Here is a 9,862-nt window from a genome sequence, read left to right on the forward strand (position 1 = left end):
AGGGCACGCTGCTGGCTTACATTCAGCATATTGTCCATCAGGATGCCCTGGTCCTTTTCTGCCAAGCTGTTTTCCAGGTGGTTGAGCCCCAGCCTTTATTGCTGCATGGAGATATTCCCTCACAGATGCAGGGCTTTGTATTGGCCTTAGCACTCATGAGGTTCCTGTCAGCCCATTCCTCCAGCCTGTCCAGGACCCTCTGAACAGCAGCCTATGCTCCTGCATATTGACTCATCCCCCCAGTTTGTTATCACCTGTGAAGAGGCTGAGCACGTCCAGTCACTAGTAAAGACTAAATAGTATCAGCCTTGCTGAGGTCAAGATGTGCAATACATTTTGCTCTTCCCTTGTCCATGGAGCTGGTCATCTCATCATACAAACCAGTCAGATTGGTCAGACATGATTTGCCCTTGCTAGATCCCCGTCATCTTCTTGCCTTTCATGGGATCAGAAATGGCTTCCTGGAGGATTTGCTCCATAGTCTGCCCAGGGGGTGAGGTAAGGCTGACTGACCTGAGTCATCCCACCTGCCCTTTCCAAAGATGGGTGTGATGTTTACCTTTTTTCAGTCATCAGGAACCAACCCAGACTACAGTGACCTTACAAAGATGATGGCTCCTTTGCAATGATGTCAGCCAGCTGCTTCAGCACCCTCAGATGTATCTGATCTGCTCCCATGGGCTGCATGTGCTCAGTCTGCTTAAGTGGTCCCTGACCCTGCCTTCCTCTCCTGCAGGCATGGTGTCGTTCCCATAGACTCTGCCGGTAGCCTTCAGGGGCTGGAATGCCTGACAACACACCTACCCAGTGAAAACTAAGGGGAAAACAAAACAGATGGAGTACTTCAGCTTTTTCCATGCCCATTGTCACTCAGTCCCTTGCTCCACTGAGCAGACAGCCCACATTCACATTAATCTTCTCCCCATCGGACATACTTCTCTTCAGTAAATATAAAGACAGAGCAGGCTGATTAACTTAGTCTTCACTAATTTCCAAAAGCCTAGAAAACAATGACTTGAATTGTACTTCAAATTCAAATAAACCTTTGTTTTGTGATTGACTGTTGCTGTTACCAACCCACACTGGGCTGGTGCAGCCTTGGCCAGTGGCATGTTTGTACTGGTTGATAGCTGCCTTCAGCAGCCCGGCAGGGTAGTGCCACTGCGTTGCACAAGGAGCAAGGGCTTTGATCAAGTGTCAAAATCAGGGTTTTCAGGCTTTTATTCTTTGTCATGTTCTGACTTGTATACTGGTTTTAATTACTTGAAGAGTGATTCATGGCAGAGAAACTCAGCTTCATGATCAGTGCGGTCTCAAGCAGTTACTTAGCCTGTGATGATGTGGATTGCCAGAAGTCTTCCAGCTCTTTGGAGGTTCCTGCTGGTGTGCAGAGGGACATGCGCTTGGCTTACTTGTCACATACGGCAGTTTTGCAGGGTCTAACTTTTGACATGAAACAGTATTAAGTCAAATAAAGTTGTCAAAGATTACTTTTATCTTATGAGCTAACGCTAAAGGAGGGCGGTACGGAAGATGCCTGTAAAGTATTTAAAAGCACTTAAGGGAAGAGTCATCTACGTGGAGAAGTCATTCTGCTGTTGTTCTGCAACGCTTTTCTTTTAGGGGCAGTTTTACTCACAAGAGGCACACTGTCAAGGCACATGTTACCTTTATGGGTTCTTCCAGTTCTCAGTGCCTGTTGAATGTTGGGCTGTGCTGTTGGATGGCTGATTTAGCTCAGGTTTTATACATCAAGATTATGGTAAAAATCAAAACACGTGACAACCTGAACAGAGAAAAACAAGGCAGGAAAGCATTTTCTATCCTAAAACTCCTGAAGAGAATGCTCTAAATAATACTTGGGGGGTGCAGTGGGGAGTGTCATGATAATAGTGAGTGGAATGAGAAGGGGTATTTATGAGAATGTAAAAATAAATTGGTGAAAAAGAAGAAATAGTTTATCTCATTAACATCTCTGCCAGTGCAGTCCTTCCTATAATATCCATAATAATAACTATTCCAGGAGATTTTTGCCTGCCAGGAGAGTGGTGTTTCAATGGAGCATGCAACATGCCAAGGGCCTGCGCAGCTCCCAGCGAGGGCAAGGGACAGATTCCAGGTGATTTTAATGCCTTTTCAGTCCAGGTCTAAAGCCTACAGTTAGCCTAAAACTACAGTTAAATAAGACCTTCCTGTGCTTAAAGGCCCAGATCCGCTATAGCAGGCAGTGCCAGATTAGGGAGGCAAAAATTACTTTATAGATCTTTAGGCTGCTGTAAAACTATTATAAATTAATCTTGGCTACCTGTAAGCCCAAAGAGTACATCTGGCAGCAAGGGAGGAACACAGTATTGATACTACACCCTCTAGCTGAAGAAGGGAGGGTGGCATACAGCCACTATTCCTGCTTTGAATTACCCAGTATTTCCCTGATGGAGAACCATCAGGAGAGCAAGACTGCTGGGTCTCTGGCTCTTTTGCACCGCTGAAGTGGCAAAAAGCAGCTGGAGCAGACCTGAGAATGAAGCTACACAGCACATTTCATTTAGCATGCTAATATATTTTCTTCCTGTTTCTGAGCTGTACGGCAAATGGTAAAACTTTCAATTGGCTTTAATTACACAATATATTAAAATATAACTAAGCACTCATCATACATTAATTACCAACAGATTTCTGAAGACACTTACTGACATTGAATAATTACATAGGAGATGTGTGTCTCTTATAAAATGGATAATCCTCAATAAGTTTATTTCTTGCAATCATTCTGTAATTATTTTACACTAACTATATTTAGATTTGGTAGCGTAAATCATAAAATACCAAATTATTATTTAAAACAATATTTTAAAAGTCTAAGCTATGTAAGTTAATCCTACATAAATATGTCTTCAATAATCAACTGGTATTTTTTTAAAAATGCAATTAGAATCTTATTAAATCTAAATTAAAAGCTTACATGAAAAACAATTTAAAAATAGATATTGAAACCTAAGAATTCACACTCTTCAGTGTTTGCTCCTATTACAATGCACACTTAAGAATTTGATAATTTTTTCCAGGTGGACAAAAACAAAAAGGGTTTAAAATTGTAGCTAGTTTCAGATTTTAAAGTAAACAGGCTATTTAAATGGAAGGACGTGGTTTGCCCTGTTGTACCCATATGGGAACATTTAATTTTAAACACATCATAAAAATAAGGCAGATTAACATTTTTAAGGAACTTTGTGCCATTTGAAGGGAGATTTTATTTTCATTTCAGACACTGAACTTGGTTTTTCCTACATGCAAATTCTGGGTCAATGATAGGCACAGGGAAGCAAAAGCAAGGATGTGGTGAGCAGGCGTTCATTTTCACAAGACAAATTAAAGTGAAAAAATCTGTAGAGACCACAGGGTATGAGGTCATAAAGTATAGTGAGTGTACTTAGTCACTGGAGTGACGCTGAGCTTGGTGCAACTGGTGAAGCCTAAAGCCATGGTTTGCTTTCCTTGCTGTAACGGAAGGGCAAAAATCTCAACTCTTAGTTATTGCTAAGCCAATTTTTGGTCAGTACTTCCAAACTGGGTTATTATGAGGTTCTCTTACCATGCCACATAATATGTTTATACATTGAAATCTGTGCTTGACATTTCTTCTATCATATCCACAGGGTAAAAGCAGAATTAGACATAGAAGCAGAGAGATCCCTGCAGAGAAAGCAGCAAGAAAGGGCAGCATATGAATTCTTTCTGGTATTGCATAGAGATGTGTAATATATGATCTATAGTCACAGGCTGTGCCCTTTGAGCTCAGATGTTCAATAGTTGATACTTTCACATACTGATATCTATCAGGATAACATAATAGCTATATAACAGTCATGATTTTACTGACTTTCAGTCACTGCTAGCTATTTTTCAGGCTTTCTGGGAAATTTTGCCATCATGAGCACAGAAGTCTCTCAAATGTCCATTGTTCTCAAAGGATTGCCTTTGGGAACTCAAGGGATGCTTGCTTGCTTTTTTGTGGAAGGAAGATAATTAACTTAATGGAAGAGAATCAGGCTCATTGGAGCAGGGTATCCTTAGAGCGTTTCCAACAATTTGGGGGTGGGTTTTCTGAAACATAAATTTTCTTCTCAGCTGCAGGATTGGGTCATTCACTTACTTACTTCTGATGAAAGCAGTGAAGTGACTGGAACATGGTTTTCTTTCTCTAGAAGGATGTCATAACAAAACAGCTTGAGCTGGTACTGTATAATCATCTCTATGACTTGTCTATCTCACTGAATGTCCAAGGAGGGGAATGGTCTCGCAGCAATAAAAGTGAGGCATTATGCACAAACACAGAATGTGTCATTTGACCTTTCATATCCATTGTGTAACAGCATATCCTTCGCACCTCTCTATGTTACCCTACGTGTAAAGGCCTGTAAATGTATGTGGCTTATATGTCAATCATCTTGGGGAGTTATTTTTTGGCTTAGTTGCAGGAGAGATGCTGAGTAGTTAAAGCATATGGGAAGCAGCAAGTAGAAATACCTAGAAAGAGCAGGGTCTCTGTAACGTAGGAATTCACGATTATGCTAGGAAAGGGTGTAGGCTGGCTAAGAGTGGCTGTCTGGCAGATGTATAGGCTGTGTTCTGTGAAAGAGACCTCTTGGTAGTTTGAAATACTGCCATACCCACAAGGGCTTGTATGCAGAACTTCGCTGGAAAGACACCCTGAAGATCTGAATGAAAGGGCTCCTCCTTTGCTGGGGGAACACTTGCTTTCCTTTCTGGTCCCATTGAAGTGTACTGTAGAAACTGCTGATGTGAGTTAAGTATTTATTAGCATAGAAAAGACTTGTGTAACATAGTCCCTTATGCTTTTCATTGCCTGCTTGAGCTGCTACAATGGATAGGCTTGATATTTAAATCCTTCTTTTGTCTAAATAGGGGAATACTCGCTTTCTGCTTTACAGAGGAATTGCTTTCTAAGAAAGGATTTGTAAAAAGTGGCTTCCAGTCTTCTTGCTGGCCTCAGAAGGCTGTTACAGTTACTAAATACAGATGTCCCAAGTAAAATATCTGCCTGCCTAGAAGCAGCTGTTTAGGTTTAAGGACCCATTTGATCCTCCCTTCTACCTTTCTGAGCCTTTGATACATGCTCCAGATAGAGACTTAGAACTCTTACTTTTGTGCTCCTGTGGAGGTCAGGAAAGAGTCCTGCTGGCTATAATGTTCATGAGATGAGATGAATGCTCTGTATTTATTCCCCAGTCTGTGGAAACTCAAAGCCCAAAATACGGGATCAAGTCATCCTTATGGCAGTGCAGTTGGGCAGCCTTTGAAGACTCTGTCCAAGGAGCTCCAAAACTAATTTACTTTCTCTCTTTTCCAGATGTTCATAATCTCCATTGACAACAAAGGAGTCTAGACAACCAGCTTAGTCAGAGATGTCTCCTCTATTTAACGTTGGGTAAGTGACATCCCACTGCAGGACCCTATTGCTCCTCAAAATCTCAACCTGAGTATGCCTCATGGTGTTTAGCTGTATTTGTTCCCTTTGCCCCTCTGCCCGCTCTCCTGAGTGGTGGTAGACATCTTAACTTCTATGATAGCTCCTTCTTAGCTGGAAATAGCTCTTTCCTGAAAGTCTGCTCTCGCTTTCTCTGTAATGGATTAGCCACAAAATATGTGTGTATAAGGGACTGGAGCCCAAACACTACAGCCAGGAAAATGGTGGACTTGGTGGGAAGGTCTCTGCTGATTCTCATGCTGGAATAGTTTATGCCAGAAGTCCTAGCAGAAATCTCAAATATTTATTCTTAAGAAGACAATGTTTCTTAAGTTCACTACCTTAATATTTTTCTGTAGTATCCATCTATGTAATCTGTAACCCAAACCAACAACCAGAACTGAAAAAGTGGTGAAAGAGAGGAAAGGTATATGTAGTTATTGTCATTATGATACTAAAAGATTTTCATTTCAGATATATGGGTGAGGCAAATGTATGTTACATATAAGGAACATAAAAAATTGTAAGTGCTGCTTTATAGAAGAAAACGTGTTTATATATTTCTCAAGCTCACTTTCAGTTTGGCAAACGCTGATTTCTTTTAAAATGGCTTTTGTATGATGAATATCTTCTGAATTTCTTAAACCGTTCACATACCCTATGATTAAAGCCTGGGCAAGTCAAAGGAGTGGATTTCCTTGGGCTGCAGATCAGGTGTTGTAGTTTTAACACCCTGTTTATAAGGAATGAGCAAAATGCTCCTGTTTCCCCTTTCTCATCATCTTGCTGGCACAGACAACAGGTGAACACGAGCTGCTTTCTCTGTTTTTGTGAGCTTCTGATTTGCAGAGTTTTGTTGTTCATAAGGTGTAATGTGAGACAGCTGTGAGAGAATGGGTCAGTCACTTCGATCTCTCTTCAGCGTTTTACACAGGGTGGATGGGTCAGCATGACAAAGGCTATCTAATGTCAGAACTTCTGAATTATTCAGGGATTTCTCAGAGGCTAAACAGAAATTCCTTCACTGGCTGAATTATTAATCTTGTTCACTTATGTGTTTAAAGAATGATGAAATTAAAAGTGCAGTATGAAAGCAGTGACATTTTTTTCATATTTTTCCAACTGTAGGTTTGATTCTGCTTCCTGATAGCTTTTTCTAAGTGTATATTTGTACTTCATCCCCAGAATTTCCTGTGGTTTGAAATTCTTTTGCTGACATGAAAACAGTTGTGATTTGAAAAGCAGAACAGTGTTGAAACTGGTAATACATAAAGCAGTTGAACTTATTAATATAGCTCAGAAACAGGATAGAAGTAAAAGGTGCCATTTCCTATGTGTAAATGGAAAACCTATGAAATGGAGGGCTGGGAATCTCTTGTGATTGCATTGACAGACCATGCAAATAGCAGGATCCACTTATAGAGACTGACTTGAAGGACCTAAAGATCCAGTGTCAGTCCCAGCAGAGACTCTATGCAAAGTTTGTTTGTACAAGGGACTGCTATAGATGTAATGAAGTAGCTAAATGCTCCTTCAGAAGCTGTTTCTTTGGGAGCCTGTTGTTACATTTCTGCTACCAGATGCGAGAGAGGATGTGTGAAAGCCTTGCTGTCCCACTTCACCTTGCCTTGCATCTTATTAGCATTGGCTTTTTATCAGGGTTGTAATAAGACTTTACTCAGTGTTAGGTATTTTCAATAACTGTTCCTGAAGTAGCATGCTGTGGGACTCCTGTGCAAGGTGTTCAGCTCCCTCCTGTCCCCCAACATGAATTGCACTGGTCAAACACGCCTCTGCATGACTCAGTGCATTTCTGGCCAAGTGTGTCTTAATGTATGTTTTCTTGCCAAGCAGCGATGTCCCCTTCCTTAGTTAAATGCATATTTTTTAATTTACATTGTTAAATAAAAGGGCAGATTCCAGAGCCCCTCACTTCTTTCTGCAGACATCACATCCCTGAAGCATAAATTTATCACCTGCTGAAGGAAAATGTTTTTGTGGGAGCCACTTGTTAAAATATTGGCACCATCTCCCTGCCTGGGCCACCCAGGCAGTCGGGCTGCCTGAAGGTGTTTCCATTGTCATGCGCTACGTTATCGGACCTGCTTTTATGGCATTGACCCGTTAACTGCACTCCTTCCTTCTCCCCTTCAGGAATGAGGGGCTTTTATTTCAAAGTGTTAATATCCATGGTAGATGAGTGTTCCTGCTCAGATATGGCTGCTCTGTGCTAGCTGCAGATATATGTTTCAGAGGTGTTGGAACAGCTCAGGAGAAGGCCAGGCTGAAGCTAGTCCTTAAATAAGTGTATGGAAAGCAAAGGTAGAAAATCTCTTTTCTCTCTACATGATGTCCATAAAGCAATACTCAGCTGTGGCATGTTGAAGAAACATTTATTTCAGCACTGTGACCTTTAAAGGGCCAGACAGGGCAGAAGAAGGGATATTGCCTTACTTTTTAGTAAACCACTCCTAGAAATAAGAAACCTGTATTGGGTTTGCATGGCCAGGTTTTGGTAGTGGGGGGGCTACAGGGGTGGCTTCTGTGAGAAGCTGCTAGAAGCTTCCCCCATGTCTGACAGAGCCAATGCCAGCTGGCTCCAAGACAGACCCGTCGCTGGCCAAGGCTAAGCCCATCAGCGATGGTGGTAGCACCTCTGTGATAACATATTTAAGAAGGGAAAAAAGTTGCTGCTGAACAGAAACTGCAGCTGGAGAGAGGAGTGAGAAGATGTGAGAGCACCAGCCCTGCAGACCCCCAGGTCAGTGCAGAAGGAGGGGAGGAGGTGCTCCAGGTGCCAGAGCTGAGATTCCCCTGCAGCCCGTGGGGAAGACCATGGTGAGGCAGGCTGTCCCCCTGCAGTCCATGGAGGTCCACGGGGGAGCAGATCTCCACCTGCAGCCCGGGGAGGACCCCACGCCGGAGCAGGGGGTTGTCCAAAGGAGGCTGTGACCCCATGGGAAGCCTGTGCTGGAGCAGGCTCCTGGCAGGACCTGTGGCCCCATGGAAAGAGGAGCCCACGCTGGAGCAGGTTTTCTGGCAGGACTTGTGACCCCGTGGGGGACCCATGCTGGAGCAGTCTGTGCCTGAAGGACTGCAGCCTCCGGAAAGGACCCACGCTGGAGCAGTTCATGAAGAACTGCAGCCCGTGGGAAGGACCCATGTTGGAGAAGTTCGTGGAGGACTGTCTCCCATGGGAGGGACCCCACACTGGAGCAGGGGAGGAGTGTGGAGTCCTCCCCCTGAGGAGGAAGGAGCAGCAGAGACAACGTGTGATGAACTGACCCCAACCCCCATTCCGCGTCCCCCTGCACTGCTGGTGGGGAGGAGGTAGAGAAAATCAGGAGTGGAGTTGAGCCTGGGGAGAAGGGAGGGGTGGGGGGAAGGTGTTTTAAGATTTAGTTTTATTTTCTCATTATCCTACTCTGTTTTGATTGGTAATAAATTAAACTAATTTCCCCAAGTTGAGTCTGTTTTGCCGGTGACAGTAATTGGTGAGTGATCTCTCCCTGTCCTTATCTCAACCCATGAGAGCCTTTTGTTATATTTTCTCTCCCCTGTCCAGCTGAGAAGGGGAGTCATAGAGTGGCTTTGGTGGGCACCTGGTGTCCAGCCAGGGTCAACCCACCACAGAACCATATTACCTTGAAGATGGAAAGAATAGGGAGGTGGCAGGGACCCTGCAAAGGCTTGATGTTTTCTCTGATCGCTGGTAAGTGTCTCACCCCTTGGAAATCCCTGTCCTGTGCTGCAGCCAGAGCAGAGGCTGGGCTGGAGGCAGCTGAGGCCACGGGAGGATGAAGGCATCACAGTTTGGAGCTCCTCCCGGAAGAGCTGGCTCTTCTGCACTTGGATCATGGTGCACAGTCAATTAACACTGATCTTTCTGGGCTTTGTTTTAGTGGGGAATGGGTATTCTCCTGCGGCTGTTGTCTGCTTGGCACCTACATGGGCACACCTGGACTGACTTGGTGAAGGAGAAGCATGAGCTCCTCTTGCTCTCCTGTCTCTGAGGGCTCATGGAGGAGCTGCAAGATGGTGGTAGAGCTGTTTGGAAAAATGGAGTTTCGACTCGTTGAAAAAAGTTAGAGCATTTTGACATTAATGTCATCTGGAATTGGAGTATAAAGACAAAATATTAAAAAGTGTCAAGGAAAGAAATTTTTCTCAGAAAAAAATGATGTGGAGGAAAAAGCTTTTAGACATTTATGGTCAGAATTAAGCACTTCAGTATTGTGAAAGGAAACAGTAAATTGAAATGTCAACTTACAGCTGAAATAATTTGTTTCAAACTGTATATTCAAAGAAAAAGTGTTTTGTAAGGGCAATTCAAAGCTAAAAATATTTTCGAGACATAAACATTTTCTAAATTCT

This window comes from Harpia harpyja, chromosome 3, assembly GCF_026419915.1.
Source record: "Harpia harpyja isolate bHarHar1 chromosome 3, bHarHar1 primary haplotype, whole genome shotgun sequence".
Taxonomy (NCBI): domain Eukaryota; kingdom Metazoa; phylum Chordata; class Aves; order Accipitriformes; family Accipitridae; genus Harpia; species Harpia harpyja.